The sequence below is a fragment of the Lathamus discolor genome, chromosome 4 (assembly GCF_037157495.1).
Source record: "Lathamus discolor isolate bLatDis1 chromosome 4, bLatDis1.hap1, whole genome shotgun sequence".
NCBI lineage: Eukaryota > Metazoa > Chordata > Aves > Psittaciformes > Psittacidae > Lathamus > Lathamus discolor.
The window spans coordinates 24,214,179-24,229,197 of record NC_088887.1 but is presented as its reverse complement, the minus strand read 5'-3'; the positions used below and the strand labels follow the sequence as shown (position 1 = coordinate 24,229,197).

Here is a 15,019-nt window from a genome sequence, read left to right as displayed (position 1 = left end):
TAATATATTTACAAATCAATTTCAGCTTCTTAAAATTCTTAATGTAAAATTACCAGCAGGCTATTAGAGAAATATTCAAATATAAGCATTTTGTTGGCCCTTCAGGAATTCTCAAGACAAGATAAAGGCACTCTTGACTACCATGCTAGCTAAAATTGCAATGTCAGTTTCAGCTGTCACCTAGCAGGTAATTCTACATGAGATTCAACGTCACATTTCTGAGTAATCATAGAATCATAGAATAGTTAAGGTTGGAAAGGACCTTAAGATCATCTATAGTTCCAACCCTCCAGCCACAGGCAGGGACACCTCACCCTAGACCATGTTGCCCAAGGTTCTGTCTAACCTGGTCTTGAACACTGCCAGGGATAGAACATTAACCACTTCTTTGGGCAACCTTTTAATCTCAGAGTTGTGAGCCTTTTTATGTTTAAAATTCAGCATGTTGTGGTTAAAACATCTTGAAAAACCCTTAAGGAAGAGGCCTGTTTACTAATTATTTAGAAGATACAGGGGGCATAAATATATTCTGCTGATATTTGCAGAATAGGTCTAGAACACTGTGGGCTAGAGCTCGGCATTTGTGTGACTGAAGACACTGGATGCCCTTAAACAAGCAGCAAGACAGTGCTTTAAACATGTTTTCTCAAGGATGAAACTTTTGACACACCACATACAGGCCCCATCTTTCCAACCAGCCAGCCACCAATGAGCATGCTGTCACTTTGATGTGCCAGAGTTTCTCTTAAATATTCTTAGCTGAGCAATCAATACTAAAGGAAGCCTTGTCACATTATTGATGTCCATTTGTGTTTTAGCTGCAATACTGTGAATGAAAGGCAACCAAAGTGAAGTATAATGCCACAAGTTGAAGCCACTTTAAATCTTTGCATCTCCTGAAGGGAATTTCTTTCAGGAGATGTGGAAAATATAGCAGAAATATTGTTCTAAAAACTAACAGCACTAATTAGAGTTTCAAGGCACTTTAGACAATGTGGACCAAAAATTATTATAGATCTTTGCCAGCAGTTGCATAAATTCTTGAATCGACTCTTATCTTCACTGATTTAAGCTATCACTTTGGCAATATCTTTGCTGCCTTTTTAGAATACATGTTGAAATACATAAAGAAATCACACTGAAATCTTTGTTAACTGAACTTCATTGTGGATTCATATATATGATTTAATGTGGGTGTATATGTATGCAAACCTGATTCTCTGTTTCCAGACAAGCAAGAAACATGGGAAACTGCATTTCTGCTACAGTGAGGGAACACCATGCTGCAGAAAATCAGATGAATTTCAACTAAAACATACAACATGTAAACAAACTCTGAAGTTTTTACTCAGAATTTTCAGATGTTGCAGAATGTAAAGTTCTGTGACAAACGTTGCAAAGTGAGGCTTTTAGGAATATATCATTGCATGAGATCCCAAGACTGTTGTCTGTCTGAAATTAGTTGGAGGAATGTAGACAACCAACTCAGCACACCTTTCTTCTGTTGTTATGATCTTCCTTATTTTTTTCAGAAATGCTACATTCTAGAAAATTGAGGTAACGTGGTGGCATTTGCCTCCAACCCTGACACTGTTGGCTATAATGGTCAAGAAGAAAGGGATTCAGAGCAAGGTAATGCAGACAGAAAACTTAAATAAAAACAGAGGTGCTGAAAAAAATGTTGAAATACTGAGTTTTCATCCATTGGGTTTGCCCTGTGGTGGTGCAGAACACTTTGGAGTGCTTTGTATTGGGATTAAGGGAGGGATTCAGAGAAAGTCCTGAAAATTATCATGACACAGACAGAATGAAATGATTGATCACAGGAATGGGGGCACTAAGCCAATGCCAAAATACCTAACTTAACCTTTAGCTCCCTTTTTCTCAACAGACCGCCCACCTGCTGCACCTCCTTCTAAACTTTTAATCGCTTGCAGGTTCCTCATGAAACTTTTGCCACAAGCCTGGGAACTACTAGCATCCATAAAGTGGTTATATTCCAGCTTTAATACATGCCTTTTACTTCCATCCCTTCCACTGATCCAGGCTCCTTACTTGTGTCACTGAACTGCTGATTCATGTCACAGTGATGCTTTTAGCTAAAGTCTGCATTTTACAAATGAGCAAGAAAATGCCTATAAAGAGATGTTCAGTACATCTAGAATAGGGTACCCTATTTCAAATAAAACCACATTTTTTAAGCTAGCATCAACAATACTTAATCACAATGCTAAATTTGACATATCCAGACATAAACCAAATAACCATGTCCCTCCAGCCCTGCTAGTCATATGGTCAGCCTGGTTTCTGCCAAGTCTATGGCAAGAGCATATTTTTTTCAGAGCCCCAGAAGCTTTCTTCCTTTCTGATTAAAGTTATAATTACCCAAGGACCCTAACAGTTTACAGAACTGTCTATGCTCATGCCAGGCTAAAACTGTTATGGGTCAGTCACTCACACACTTTTCATGTTTTACTGCCTATATAGGCACTTGAAAATCCCCAATACAGCCAAAACAAGTTTTTTTGCTTTTTGCGTAAGCCCAGGCTTAAGCATATATCTAATATACACATACATCTGCATCTCTCATTTTGGAATCTTAGTTCTCTCTAAATTGGTTCAGGGATTTTCCACTTTTGTCCTCAGCATGGACACTTGAAATGCATTGTGGAGTGGGAATAACCAAGAAGTAATCACAAGACCAGTAACACTTCATATTTTTGAAAAGCTTATTTTCTTTCTGCCACTGCAGCTCTTTCTGCATGCTTCCCTAGTGATGACAGTGCACTTTCTTTGCCTTCAGGTTCCCTTTTGTAATTTAGGTTCAGAATTTACTAGACGATGTAGGCAACCAGGCGTGCCATTGATCTCTTCTAGACAACTGAAATGGTGACTCAGCGTCTGCACCAAAATATTACCCTAATGATAAGCAATTAACATGATTAACTACCCAAATTATCTGCAGGTAATTCTGAGCTCCAAGCATATGCTCCATATTCTTCTCCGAATGTCAGCTGCTGCATCTCCATGCTGCATTCATATTTCTCTGGCAACAGCTATGTATGTAGACCGTTAGATGGATATTCGTAGATAAAAGCAATGATGAACAAAACTGCGTCTCCCCCTGTTTTGGTATTCTGTGACATTCCCATCTCAGCAGACTGTGTCTGGCAGTCTCACAATGAAGCACTGCATGTGTCAGGGAGATGGATTATATCTGCAGTGTCTGAATTTCAACCCTGACTATATGAGCTCCTGTTTAACCTTACCTCAGGGATCTTGAATTTCATGTCATTGAGTTAGAACAGCAAATATATTTTTTATGTGCCTTGATTATGCCACATTGCAAACATTTAATAGTGTGAAACAACAAAATGAAAGAAAACCATAACCTTTATATAAATTTGGCAAATAGTAAGTTTATCCTTTATTCTGAGCTATGAAGCTCAAAGTACTGCAAGAACAGTGGTACTTGAATTTGTTTGGGGAATTTGAAAAACAAGTCAATCATTAATTCATTTTCAGAATCTTCAGGAAGATCACATAGAAATAAGAAATAAATGAATTAGTATACCCCTTTTCACTGAGTTATGAGCACCAGTGCTGCAAAAAATCTTATGAATTAAATTGGTTAATCTCATCTGCTTCTGGCCAGTTAAAAACATTGGTGCTGCAGCTCACAACTTATCTGAAATTTATATCTAGTGTGCACTGAAAGAAAATGAAATGGGTGGAAAATTTCAGTCACCAATATCAGTATGATGCAGACAGAAATAGCACTAAAAGGAGCTGTACCCCATTTTTTTCCATGAAAAAGTGCTAAACTTGGACCTTCACTGCTATAGAAGGAACAGAAACAGATACTAAAAGAACAGGGGTTCATACTCCACAATTTCTAAAGTCAGTCTTATATAGGAAACAGCTATGTCCATTTGAGGTTAATTTGGTCCTTTTGAGTTAAGACCTAAAATTTATCTTAGAGGAATTTAAAAACTACCATAGAAGTGTGATATATTGAGTGCAGAAATGAATACAGATGGAAGGAAAAAATTAAATATGAAAGCACACACCTGCAATTGGGTGTCTCCTGATGTTCGCAGTATTGGGCATCAGACTGATTTCAGAATGGAAACATAAAGCTAAAATACTTACAGTTAAGTTTTGTTTAGCACTGGGTTCTCCTTTGTAAAATTATCAGGACTTTTCTAACCAATAGTCTTTAGAAATTACAATGTGACTTTTACTGAGAGATTACTATAATGGTGCATTGAGAGCATTTTTCACTGATCATTAAGCTTGGGTTGGGCTTGGGGTTTAAACTAGCATATTGAAGAGTACTGGGGACACTGCAGTATACCAAAAATGTCTAATTAGCACAGTGGACTGTTTAATTCCGCATGGTACTTATTTTAAAAAGTTTAGTCTTTTAAGTACAAGAGAAAATAACTCTTTGGTTCTATAACAGTTTTTCACTTCCACATGCCTGAATCAGAGAACACAATATTAAAGAAAATGTTAATACTGCAGTAGACTGACGACAGTACTACACATGTACCTCTGCACATTCACTGCATGCTAACCCTCTATAACTCCCTACATCAGAACAAATTATTAAAAAGAGAAACACCTGTGATACTGAGATATAGTTCATAAAATATTTCAGTATTTATCCTGAAGCATTGTTTGCAGATAATGTTTACCTCTCCTGAGTCATCACACTAAAAAAAAAATTAAAAAAAATAATCCAGTCAGTGCAATAAGGAAACAGTCCTAAAGATTTGCAGAAATGGCCTCATGCTCTCAACTGCACTTTCTGCCTCATCTCAACTGAAATAGACTCCAGGACTTAAACAACACAACTGTTTTGTTGATCAGCTTATTTGTACTTCAACACCAAAATAATGTTTAGTTTCCAGAACATCCTTATTTCTGTAGCTGCTTCATGCTCTTTTCTTCTTTCTGCTAAAGACCAATCTACAGCTAAATACTGCCATATTGCACGACACACGGTATGACTGCAAATTCTGCAGTTATTGCTTCTTGGAAAGCAGTAATCACTAGGACACTTTCAAAATGCTTTGTTGACCTTACTTTAGAGACAGAATTGAGCAACAGAGACATCTTGATCCATTTGAAGAGATTCATGCTGTCACTGAGATTATTTTTGGCTGCCCCTGTCTTCCAAATGGTATGAAAAGATTTTGCAGGTCATTCCAAGACTATATTACCTGAGGGTATACATTGCATTAGTAGTTTATAGAGTTACATCTGTTATGAAAATGTTGTTTATGCTCTTTAATTTCGCTATGGCTTCCAGAGGCATTTAATATTATCTAGTGATTCTGGATGCAACAATATCAGTAATGCCTGTCTTCTGGAACTAGCAAAAATAACTTTCTAGAAGACTGTATTGAGATTCACCTTGGGAACCACTGTATCTAGAAACAGGCATGTATGAGTCTTGTTACTGTAAAACAAGATGCAGGACAAGGACCAGCTTTGGGTAGCTGGTGGCTTCTTCTTTTTACTAGGATTGATGTGAAATAGAAATAAAAAGACCATTACATGTCATTAAAACCTATGAGCTTGAGTTATGAATTGCACAGTGACAGTATGAAATTCAGACCAAGTTAAAAAGAAACAACAAACCAAACATCTATTTAAAAAGCAATGCATCATAAAAGAAAACAAACAAAAAATGCTTTGAAAATCATAGACTTCTAGACTCATAGAATAGTTAGGGTTGGAAAGGACCTCAAGATCATCTAGTTCCAGCCCCCCTGCCATGAGCAGGGACATCTCAGACTAAACCATCTCACCAAAGGCTTTGTCCAACCTGGCCTTGATGGGATGGAGCATTCAGAGCCCCCCTGGGCAACCCATTCCAGTGCCTCACCACCCTAACAGGAAAGAATTTTCTCCTTATATCCAATCTAAACTTCCCCTCTTTAAGTTTTAACCCATTACCCCTTGTCCTGTCACTACAGTCCCTGATGAAGAGTCCCTCCCCAGCATCCCTATAGGCCCCCTTCAGGTACTGGAAGGATGCTATGAGGTCTCCACGCAGCCTTCTCTTCTCCAGGCTGAACAGCCCCAACTTTCTCAGCCTATCTTCACACGGGAGGTGCTCCAGTCCCCTGATCATCCTCGTGGCCCTCCTCTGGACTTGTTCCAGCAGTTCCATGTCCTTTTTATGTTGAGGACACCAGAACTGCACACAATACTCCAGGTGAGGTCTCACAAGAGCAGAGCAGAGGGGCAGGATCATCTCCCTGACCTGCTGGTCATGCTCCTTTTGATGCAGCCCAGGATACGGTTGGCTTTCTGGGCTGCGAGCACACACTGCTGGCTCATGTTCATTTTCTCACTGACCAATACCCCCAAGTCCTTCTCCACATGGCTGCTCTGAATCTCTTCTCTGCTCAGCCTGTAGCTGTGCCTGGGATTGCTCCGACCCAGGTGCAGGACCTTGCACTTGGCATGGTTAAACTTCATGAGGTTGGCATCAGCCCACCTTACATGCGTGTCGAGGTCCCTCTGGATGGCATCCCTTCCCTCTAGTGTATCAACCGGACCACACAGCTTGGTGTCATTGGCAAACTTGCTGAGGGCGCACTCAATCCCACTGTCCATGTCAGCGATGAAGATGTTGAACAAGACCAGTCCCAACACTGATCCCTGAGGGACACCACTCATTACTGGTCTCCAGCCGGACATTGAGCTACTGACCACAACTCTTTGTGTGCAGCCATCCAGCCAGTTCTTTATCCGCCGAGTGGTCCACCTATCAAATTGATGTCTCTCCAATTTAGAGAGAAGGATATCATGTGGGACAGTGTTGAATGCTTTGCACAAATAATTGCACAAAATTTAATCAGCTCTGCAGTATCGCCTTTACCACCCAAAATAAAACTTTCTCTTGATGTAATTACAATTTTTTTTACAGTCTCCACAACATTTATTTCCATTTTTTTACTCTTTTTTTTTTTGTTTGTTTTTTTCCTCTCTGGATGGATGCGATGCATTATTTTCTCTTTCTTAATTTCGACTGTTTAATGTGGAATATTTTTGCTATTCCAGAGTACTGAAAGCAGTCACCTTATAAAACATCCTACTTAATTATATGGTGACTCTTTTGAATTCAAAACCATTAAAGACTGTTGCTATATTTAGTCTTCAAAGAAATAAATTATATTAATTGACTAATTCCAGTGGGTAAAAGTTTAAGGCATCGATCCTTTAAATTTGAAGCAGCATTAAATTTATAGCTGGTTTCTTTTGGGGGGTAGTTATATCATGAATTAAATTCATGTCCTGTGTTCCAACCAAGTGCAATTCTTGCAGCTTTTAATAAGATTGTAATAACAGTAATAACATGTAATAACACTTAATCCTAAAGCATATGGTTTGAAATTTTATGGATACTAATAATTTAAAAGCTAAATCTTACACCGTTGTCTCATGCAAGTGAAAACAGATTTATTAAAGGAGGACTTTGCGGCATTCAGACCAGACAGACATTCCAATGCCTATGAGTAACCTCTGACCTATTTCTCCCAACTGCTGTGTCATGATTCCCAAAATATGTTATAAAACTCTGAAAAAGGCAAAGGGTGCTATTACATGAAGAAAAACAACATGTCATTCCACAGTGTCCCAAAAAGCTTTGCAATTAACCTCAAGATCACATACTCCATTCTCAGGGTGTTGGAATAAGATATACATATGTTGTATGTATCTGTATTTACATTTATCAGCTTACAAAGACTTTTAAAAGTCACAGATAGCTTGAGCTACAGAAGTTCAATAAATCCTTTCTTATGTTTACATTTTCTCTCCATATATTCATCTTTCCCCCACCAGCTGCAAGATCCTAGATATCATTTCAAAGTTCTTAGCCCCTGTTAATGAAACTCATCTGTGCAAAAGTATCTAATGGTAGTATCTAAAGAAGACCAAATCAACTATTGTTGAAGATGCATAGTGATAAGCTATATCTATAAAATCCAAAGGGCTGCTAATTGAATACTAAAAAATTTTTTGTAATGAGACATATCGAATATCAGAACAAGTTGTTAAAGAGGTCTGGACATCTCTAAGGATGGACATTCCATAACCTCATTTGGAAAGGGTCCTGGGCAATCTTGTATGAGCTGGCCCTACCTTTAACAGAGGGTTACCTCCAACTTAAATTATTTCATAAAAGAACAAAAATGACCACATATCTTAATACTTTTACAACATAGATATTTTCTGCCTTTGGAAAAGTGGAGGATGGTTTCTCTGGCACATCAGACAGCTACAGCAAACCCTACCACTACTTCCATAGAAGCACTGACCACTATGTAGTAGACAAGGAAGCTGAATAGCATAAATCAACTATGTGAAAGTATACAGAAGAGATTATTGACATATCAAAACCCAAAGAATTGTTAAAGCATTGTTTTCCTTGATGAACTGATCAGTCTCACAGATTACTGGTAATTACAAGAACATTGCAAGACTTTTTAGGACATTAGGCGAGACTGATTAGCAAAGGTGTTGAGGAAAGTAAAATACCAAAACAAGAAAAGGAGAAATTAAGAAAATTACTCAAATATTATCTACTATTTCTCCATTAAATCTCCCTATCCATGATGACAGATGATCCAGATATGTCCTAAGAAGCTCCACACAAACAATTTCTAGTGTGCTTTTGATTTACTAGAAGGAAAAATTAGATTACCAAATCTGAACACTAGTAGATCATATCTACTGTGTCAGGTGTAGATGCAAGATATTTTTACATGCATGCTGTTCTCTTCTTCCTCCTCTTCAATCAAAATACAGACATTTGTTCATGCACGCAACTACTTCACAGCAACAATATACCTGTAGAAAGTCAAAACTTGCCTAGCCAGTCTAAAATAAGTAGCATAAATTCAGTGTAATTCTTCATTATTTAAATGTAAATAGTAAGAAAAAAGGTTGCATTAAGATTGCTAAAACATAGAGGTAGCATTCCGTCTTCATACTATTAGGACCTGATTTTATTCTTTTCCTTCAAACCAATACCAGAGATAGCATCTCAATGCCTTCAATGAAAGCTTTTGTTTTTTTAATTCATCTAGAATTTCTTCCTGAACTTTGTCACTTACAGAAGGGGAAGAGCCTTACAAAGAATGTTTGACAGATAGTCTGGTGACTTCTCTGTAGTTTCAATTTTTCACAAAAGAATTGTTTAGGTTTCAAACACAGAAGCATCTGATACCAGAAAATAACCAGACTTCACCTATGGAAAGCAGTACCTGCACTGGGTTAAGTCTTTGGAAGACTGCTAATTGTCATTAAGGTGTCTCAGTATCTCCCCATAATTTCTCTCCTGAAGAAGTCAGTCAGCTAGGATAACTGTCCCGTGGATCTAATAGCTTGGCTGGAAAAGGTAGCTACTGGACAACTTATATCAACAGTTACATCACCTGGAAATTAGGAAGGTAATTGCTTTCAAGATGCAAACTTTTCATCTTCCCTTTATAAACGAGCTGAAAACACGCTACCAAAGTTAGTCTAAGGGAAGTATCAATCTAGCTGTTAAAAGAACTAAAACAAAACAAAAGACAGAATCTAATTTAAGTAAAGATGTACCTGTTGAAATTGAAGTTTTGTTAACATCTTTCTCTTCAAAGCCATATAAACCTCACAGCTTGATAATGCATATTCAAAGGCTGCTGGAATTCACACCCAAGTTTGAAATGGGCACAATGGACAGAAGTTGCTGACTTATTTATGTTGCCATCAGTCAAATGACAGGCAGACATCAAGAAATCAGAAAGTTAAAAAAACCCAGTTGTTTGCATGAAAGGAAGAGGGGTCATTGGTCCTTGGAGGCATGTATTTGAACAGGCTGTTTGTGAACAGCTCAGGTCCACTTTCCACCATGAATAATATAATGAACTCTGAAAGCAATGCATTCAGGATTTTATCCAACAAGAGCAAGATAAAAAGTTGGCCTGTATATTCATATGTTGCTTTATCTTATATTCTTATGAAATATTGTTACTTTGACTCCAATTAAACCTGACAACATAACAGTGCAATCTACATTCAGCAACTTATTATAACCACAAAAACCTTAAACAGGTTGCTCACCATCACACATCTGGGGATCAAACAGCTGTACAGTCTCTATAACAGGTGAAGGTCAGCTTGTGCTATTAATTTCTTGGGTTAACAAACTTTGTATCTTAGGAATGGTAACTGACAATCAGACAACTTCAGCATAGGAATAGAAGATTAATATACATCACTCAAATAGGTTTGACTTCGCTCCTACTGGTCTAACACTTTGGACAAATTCTTAGCTCTGCACTTGAAACTCCAGAAAGTAACTGTGCACACATAAAAGAATAAGAGGAAATAACAATTCTAACTGATATCTCCAGTTAAGTCTGAACAGAAATCCTTTGGTGTTTTAATTGAAGAAGGTTTGTCTGCATAGTTCAAGATAGTCTTATGTTCAAAAGAGTTTCTTTTAACTGTTAATGTGAGTGCACACATTAAGTAGGAAACAAATGACAACACATGAAAAGAAAGCAAAAGGTTCTTAAAAAAGAACCAAACCAAACAACGAACTAAAAAAGAGGAACTTCAGTCCTGTTGCAATCGATTTTAAGAAGGCTTATAGCAAGAAATCACAATACTAATGAGACTACTGTTGTTGAATTTTTTCTAGCTCTTCACTGTGCTGAAGTAGGCTAGGCTTCATCTCCTACTGAGTCTTTGAACTGCACTCATTTCTTATGTTACTTCTAGCACACTGCATAAGCAAAATTCAAAGGTTTCCTTTGCCTATTCTTCTTTCTTTTGCAAGGAATGTGGTGCCATTTTGGTGCAGCCTAACTCTTGAACTGCTAAATGAGTATCTCATTCTGAGCCAACCTCTATCCTTAGCAACACTTTATCACTACATTTTATTACTTTAATGAAAGATGGAAATAGCAGGAATGTTCAGCAATGTTGTAATAACACAGCTACATCGCTCATTCAAATGAAACTGTACTAGATACAAAGTGTTCATTAAAATAGCATTTGTGTCAGTCTTAAACCTAGAAATGGGGTAATTCAAAGCCAAAGCTAAGTTTTAACTCTTCACTTGTGCGTGCACACTGCAACTGTCGAATTCTATTGATAAACAGAAAAAGCACATGATTTGCAAGAACTAGACAGTTTAGTCAGAAAAAAATTAACATCAGTTTCTTTCAATTATTACCTTAAACCTTCAGTTAAGAAATATTTTCTAAGATATAGCTAAGTTTCCTTTGTACCCCATCTTGATCAAAGCTGTGAGTACAGAAATAAACCAACCATTCTGTGTAACAGATTGGGATTTTTCCAAAGCCATTGTCCTGGTTTTGAGCAGCAGCAGTCATTTTTCTCCTTCTTAGGAGCTAGTACAGTGCTGTGTTTTGATCTTTTGGCCTTGGAGCAGTGGTGATAACGCCGATGTTTTCAGTTGCTGCTTGAATGTTTGGTCTGGCCAAGGACTTTCTGAGCCTCATGCTCTGCCAGGGAGGAGGGGAGGCCGGGAGGAATCAGAGACAGGACACCTGACCCAAACTAGCCAAAGAGGTATTCCATACCACAGCACGTCATGCCCAGGATGTAACGGGGGTGAACCGGAAGGGTTGGGACTGCAGGGTTGGAGAAGGTATCGGTCGGTGCTCGGCTGGGGGGAGTGGGGCGAGTTATTGGTCGGCTGGTGTTGAGGTGTTGTATTCTTTCCTCTTGTTATTTCCTTTATCATTATTATTATTGGTGGTAGCAGTAGTGATCTATGTTATACCTTAGTTACTAAACTGTTCTTATCTCAACCCGTGGGAGTTGCATTCTTTTCGATTCTCCTCTCCGTCCCTCCAGGAGCAGGGGGAGGGCAAGAAGTGGGGAGAGTGAGTGGACGACCTGTGTGGATTGGTTTAAACCATGACAGCCATGCATAAGACAGATGCCTATTTCCAACAGAAGATAGAACATCTTTTATGAAAGGTGATATTTTTGTTTAGTAACAAAAAAACAGATGCATGGGGGGAAAATGTGACACAAAGGATCTCACACACAAGTGGACTCAGCAAAACTCAGACTTGCCAATTCATTTTACAGATGGGAAGGAAAGAGGTAGTTGTTCTGCATTTCTTTCTCCAAATTAATATAATACAATAGTTTGAGTTGGAATGAACCTTAAGCATTGTCTAGTTCCAACCCCCCTGCCACAGGCAGCAACACACTTCCCACTAGACCAGGGTGCTCAAAGCCCCATACAACAATGAATGCTTCCAGGGATAGAGCAGCTACAACTTCTCTGGGGAACTTGTGCCAGCATCTCACCACCATCACAGTGAAGAATTTCTTCCTAATGTCTAATCTAAATATACCCGCTGTCAGCTTAAATCCGTTCCCCCTTTTCCTGTCACTACTTTCCCCCACAACAAGTCCTTCTCCAGATTTCTTGTAGCCCCTTTTAGGCACTGGAAGCTGCTCTAAGGTCTCCCCTAAGACTCCTCCAGGCTGAACAAGCCCAGCTCTCTCAGCCTGTTTTCACATGAGAGGCGCTCCAGCCCTCTGAGTACCCTCATGGCCCTCCTCAGGCCATGAACAGTTCCACATGTCTCTTATGTTGGGGACCCCAGAGCTGGATGCAGTACTGCAGGTGGGGTTCTCACAAGAGCAGAGTAGATGGTGAAAATCACCCCCTTCAACCTACTGGCCATGCCCTTTTTGATACAGCCCAGCATATGGTTGAGCTTATCAGCAACCGATACCCAAGCCCTTCTCCTCAGGGCTGCTCTCAATTCAGTCTCTGCCCAGCCCGTATTTGTGCTTTGGATTGGCTGAATCAGAGTTTGGCAAGAGTAACATCTACAGTAGTTCTGCCATAATGCTCATTGTTGTAATGCTTGTTCAACTGCCAATAGTACACTGAGAAATATGATATAAACCTGTTCCATTCTTCACTCTTTAGAGACAGTATTATATACTATTTGGGAAGGAGGACGGGGATCCTTGAATTTTTACTTTTTATAAACACTTTTTTATTTATACTTATGCTACATAATTCACAGTCAAATAATCACACGTTATACTTGAAGCCAAAGTGGGAAGGGGAAGTTTGTGATTCCTTAGAGGTTCACAGACATATTGCATAGGTTTGTGCCAACCTTCAAGAAAGTTCTTGCTCCACACATACTGATCCATCAGATATGGAGTGAGTGTGTACGCATATGCATTTGACTAATTAAAACTGGGCCACTTTCTTACATTTCTTATTTTTCATTTGAAGTATTAGCTGGAAAAAAAGGTGTCCCTTGGGATCTCTAGGGTTATAGAACAGATTTATAGATATTTCTGCTGAATGCATTCAAGAATGTATTAACAATACATATATTGACTTCACATTTCAGTCAACATCAAAATTTATTGACCCTTGAGGTAAATATTAATCTCAGCCTTGACTTTATCAATATTTACCACTTGGTTCAATACATCTTGATGATAATCTCAAGATAATTCAATATAGACTTGATGCACAAGAAAGCTTATTACACTGTTAGATGGGGTTTATGTACTGTTCTTTCTATTTTATTTTAAAAGATAAAGTTTTTAAGTGGCATTTGGATAAATAATGTCTAGTTTTAGCTGATATTCTTTTTCATAAATAAAATAAATACACACAAAGTATCCATCCACCTGTACAACAAACTTGGGGAATGTAGAGCTCATCACAAGTTTTGCTTAGTAATGAATTCAACAATATGCCAAGGACAAAGCACACAACAAGTATCTTATAAAAAAAAAAAAAAATTAAAAATTAGAATTTATTGTATTCAAGCAAATTTGACATAGAGAAATTGTTGTAGTAATCCTCCAGACTTCTAGTAATTTAAAAAAAGGAAGAGTGTGTTCTGTAGTTACAAAAAACCTGAACATATTCCCAGAAAAAGAACAACCAACAACAACAACAAAACTAAAAAAAAAAACCAAGGCAGAAAAATGCAAGCCAATAACTTTTCAACTCTTTTCAAGCAACAGTTCAGAAAAACTGCTGTTCACCAGCATTGTACTGCGGCTGTTAAAGCGAAAACTCCTATTAGTGGGTTTACACACCTTATTAGGCTCTGAAAAGTAGCTGAGGTTTGCTACGGACTGAAAAACCTTATGTCTACTGAAGCTGCATTCTCCTGTTTCCTCTGAGTTTAACTAGTGAAGTCAGAAAAACAAATTTCGATTTGGTTAAAACAGGCTATGACAAATTCAGTACTTGCTCATGTGAGGCGCTAAAGCCTGGTAATGAATGTAGGTGTCCTACTGCAGAAGCTGTAAGTCCCTCTGCCCAAAGTTTTCTTGTCATCCATATAAACAAGGTTCAAAAAGCATGAGTCAAAACTAATAATATTTACTGAGGCCAAGAGAAAGGCAGTGTTGACACCCAGCAGAAAGACAGTCATCCTATCACCTCACCGTGACTACATCCTCTACGTACCTGGTAGTAACCCCTGACATCTTACCTGACTCTCCACACTTTTTTGGCAGGATCCCACCTGATCAGAATAAAAAGAGGGCATTACACAGATAAGCAACTTACCAAGTGGCATGGATCAGGGTTGTCCCATGGACCAAGTCTTCTCAAAGCTCTAAGCCATTTATTCTATTAGAGAACTTCTTTTCGGAACAAAACCAGCAAAATTTATATTTCCCACGAGTGTTTCTGAAAGTTAGACTTCAGATAGACAAAAAATGTAAAATATACACCTTCATCCCTACACTTGTCCCACTGCAGTTATTGTTTTAAAACCAACTATCAGATGCTTTCTGAAAACATGTGTTTCTGAGCTGAAATTGGGATACATATTTAATGCTTTTCATGGAACATAATGGTAGGACAAAAATGATACTTTTTCCCAATAAAAAAGCCCCTTTTGTTCAAGAATGCAAAAATCAATATGCTTTTTGCAGCCTGCTTTATTTCCTTAACATGGAGAGATAATTT

The 15,019-nt window shown here is 38.2% G+C and overlaps 1 long non-coding RNA gene across 1 annotated transcript in view; it reads right to left on the bottom strand.

The window, feature by feature from the left end:
- LOC136013210 (uncharacterized) overlaps positions 1-14,721 on the bottom strand; it is a 55,346-nt gene extending 40,625 nt beyond the window's left edge. Inside the window, exon 1 of the long non-coding RNA XR_010612193.1 lies at positions 14,615-14,721. This is a non-coding gene — a long non-coding RNA (uncharacterized LOC136013210). The remainder of the gene's footprint in view (positions 1-14,614) is intronic.
- Between the last annotated feature and the right edge of the window lie 298 nt (positions 14,722-15,019).